The 3,807-nt window shown below is 42.2% G+C and overlaps 1 pseudogene; it reads left to right on the top strand.

Moving 5' to 3' along the window:
* Positions 1-3,180: 3,180 nt before the first annotated feature.
* On the top strand, positions 3,181-3,517 carry LOC110221800 (barrier-to-autointegration factor pseudogene; annotated as a pseudogene).
* Positions 3,518-3,807: the final 290 nt, after the last annotated feature.

The raw sequence follows: 3,807 nt of genomic DNA, 5'->3' as shown, positions 1-3,807 counted from the left end.
GTTATAAGAATCATATAGATAATGTTTGTAAAACATTTTGTAGACTTTAGAGCGTGCTTTCTAAGTGCTACCTATTTTTAGAATGTTCTGGTGCAATTCTTTGTGCTCAACTTTTGTTTGTCAAGGCATAATAGCTTTTTCCAAAAAAAAAAGTGATTTCAGAAATGGTGGCGGGAAGGCCAGATGGGCAATAATGCCTCCTAATTTTTATGTCCATCACAGCTGGTAGAAGCACTTGACTCCCTCCACCCGGCGCCTTCAAACTTCATTGAAATTTGACAGAAACCAAATAACCATTGTGCGGAAGGGCTATCTTTATTGGATGCTCATCATTATACATATTTCAGCTTTTTAAAGATGTGTCTCGTAGTGATGTGGCAGCTGTCTGGATGTCCCTGGTCTCATAGGTTGTTTTTTTGTCCTCAGTCCTTCCAGAAGCCTGAGTTTAAAAAAAATCACCCCAGGCAACGTTCTGTAGAAATTATTGACACTTTGTAGAGAGTCCAAGGTCTAGACTGAAATAAATGGATAATCTGGTTCTATGTGGATTAATTTCATACATTCCATTTATAGGATAATGATGATGGTTTAATTTTTGTGATTGTTACCCCAGTGTACAGCCTGGCACAAAGAAGGCACTTTATAAATGCTCATTGGGAGCTTAATTAAGAGGGTTTAATTTATACAAGATTGCTTGTTCTGGGAGATGGATCACTGTAAGTTCAGATGTCTAGTGGAGAGTGATACCCATTCTTTTTTCTCAGAAGGCATGAACTAACTAGCCTGGATTCAGCTCCGATCTCTACATTTGGGGAACTCATGAGATTTTGAAGAGCTTCCTAGCATCTTTTGATATAAACTCACTTGTTTTTCAAAACAAAGGATTGGGGTCTGCTCCCTTCCTCCAACTGTGGGGAGAAATGCCAGGTCTTCCATCTGCTTGCATCACTGTTGGGGGCAAGGGAGAGGAGAAGAGAACAAACGTCCTAAACAGGACAAGTCCATTTTATCATAGTAACTGATCTGATCCAAACTAATTAAAAATCCATTCATATGCTTAATTAACTGGTGGAAGATTTCATTTCAGGTTTGGCTCCAACATCAATGAAAAAGTGAATTACATCGGGAGAAGTTTCCAATTCCTAAGCAAGTTCCATTAAAAATAGGAATCACGTCTTCCTTTCTTGTGATGATTGATTTAGGTTGCTTCTGGTTTTAGGCAAAATATAGAATGTTAACTATGGATATTTACATAGCATTTAAGAATTTTCAAAGCGTGTTATGTGCACTATCTTACTGGAACCTCAAAACAAACTTGGGAGGGAGGTGCTAGAGTTAATATTATCCCCATTTCACAGATAAGGCATGGCAGATAGAGAATTGTCCTCATAGAAAATTTTTTAGTCATTTTCCGGTTGTGTCTGACTCCGTAACCCCATTTGAAGTTTTCTTGGCAAAGATACTCAAGTGGTTTGCCATTTTCTTCTCCAGCTCATTTTACAGATGAGGAAACTGAGGCAAACAGGGTTAAGTGACTTTCCCAGGATCACACAGTTAATAAGTGTCTGAGGCCAGACTGGAACTTAGGAAGATGAGTCTTCCTAACTCCAGGCCCAGCACTCTCCATCCACTGAGCCACCTAGCAGCCCCACAGAAGAAAAGACTTAGGTTCAAATCCTGATTCTAACATAGGCTGGCCCCATGACTTTGGGCAGGTGCCAATCTGCATTGGCATGTGGACTTTCCTCACTGGGACTTGTCTATATTAATGAAATCGAAGGTCCAGATCACAAAAAAATAGCAGTAACAATACCACAGGTACTACCTATCTCACACTACTATTGTGAGTAAAGCACATACAAATATGAATTATTAATAATAACCTGTTGAGTTTAAGAACTTTGTTGGCAAACCTTACAGTGGAAAGAGTGCTAGTTACTAAATCAGGAAATTGAAGCTCAAATTACAGCTATGCCACTTACTGGCTACGGGACCCTGAGCCTCAGTTCCCTCATCTGTAAACTGAGGGGGTGGGTGTAGACAGACTCTAAGATCCAGCTGTAGGTCTAGGATTCTATGCTTCATTACTCCAATGTCTAGTATAATGCATGGCATATAGTAGGTACTTAATAAATGTTTGGTTAATTCAAATATACTGAGTTCTGCATAGGCTATAGCAGTTATTTATTCTTTTGTGGGTTTTTTGTTTGTTTTTACCAAGGTTCTACCCAAAGATTTGAAGATGTGTAATTCACATTCTGCAAAAAGTATCCAGCCTTGAGAAAATATGCCGTTCAAAATTGATCAGAAGGGAGCCATAGTAATTCACATCACCTGGCATCAAGTTGTCTTGTTAATTCACAGAACTGCAAAACCTTTGAATCATATCATATTCCAAGAGAAAGTGGGCAGCTATGTGGCGCCATAGTACATAGAGTGCTGGAACTGGAGTCAGGAAGATGCCTCTTCCTGAGTTCAAATCTTGCCTCAGACACTTACTAGCTGTGTGACCCTTTGTGAGTCACTTCACCCTGTTTCCCTCAGTTTCCACATCTATAAAATGAGCTGGAGAAGGAGATGGCAAACCATGCCAGTATCTTTGCCAAGAAAACCCCAAATGGGGTCACGGAGCGTTGGACACAACTGGCATGACTCAACAACAGCAAACTTTTGACTTGTGGCCTGGCACTTCATCTGATACTTGATATAATAAGGCTGAAAAAGTAAAGATCTCTCCTGTGAATTGATCCAACCATTGTAGAAAACTATTTGGAAATAGAATCAAAAGCCACCAATCTGTGCGTAACCTTTAACCCAATGATAATTCTAATAGGCCCATACCCCAAAGAGATAAAAGACTGAAAGAAAAGACTCTTAGGGACAAAACAATTTATAGCAGCTACTTTTGTTGTAGCAAAGAATTACAAACAAAATGGTGCCTGTTAAGTGGAGACTGACGATGAGTTGTGGTATGTGAGTGTAATGAGATATCACTGCATTGTAAGAAATGATGAAAGGGACAGGTTCACCAAAATCTAGGAAGACTTGAATAAATGGATAGAGTGAAGTGAGCACAACCAGAACAGTGTATACAGTAACGACAATAATGAAGAGAAAACACCTTTGAAAAACTTATGGATGTGCTGTGCGGGATTGAGGTAGCAGCCAGAGAGTCTGGTTGGTAGGAGTGTGACCATTACTGTAGCTGGAGCCGGAGCCGGTCTGTGGTGAGGAGCCATGACAACCTCCCAGAAGCACCGCGTCTTCTTGGCTGAGCCCATGGGGGAGAAGCCCGTGGGGAGCCTGGCGGGCATCGGAGAAGTGCTGGGCAAGAAGCTCAAGGACAAGGGCTTTGACAAGGTCTATGTGGTTCCGGGCCAGTTCCTGGTGCTGAATAAAAGACGAAGATCTTTTCCGGGAGTGGCTCAAAGACACCTGTGGGGCCAAGCAGTCTTGGAATTGCTTTGGTTGCCTTCGAGAATGGTGTGATGCCTTCTTGTGATCCCTGTGCCTGGGGGGCCAGCCTGCCCTTGTCCCCTCGTATGGATCTTCACAGTTAGCACCCTCAAGTGGGAAATCTCGTCCCTCCCTCCCTTCCCACCTCCCAATAAAAGGAAAGATTTTTGCTGCCGCCCCCACCTGGGACACCTTCCCCTCTCCAACATCATTTTGACTCAAGCCTCCTGTCCACACCTCAGCATGCCTCCTGTCCCTTAAATTCCAGTGGTGATAGTTATTAGCATTCCTGGTGGGTCTCTGGAGTGGCTTCCTCATCCCTTAAGTCCCCACTTTTGGTCTTTTGTGCCA

This window comes from Phascolarctos cinereus, unplaced genomic scaffold (genome assembly GCF_003287225.1).
Source record: "Phascolarctos cinereus isolate Bilbo 61053 unplaced genomic scaffold, phaCin_HiC Scaffold_1;HRSCAF=81, whole genome shotgun sequence".
Classification (NCBI taxonomy): Eukaryota; Metazoa; Chordata; class Mammalia; order Diprotodontia; family Phascolarctidae; genus Phascolarctos; species Phascolarctos cinereus.
Note: the sequence above shows the minus strand (reverse complement) of the source record. Positions and strands in the feature narration are given on the sequence as shown.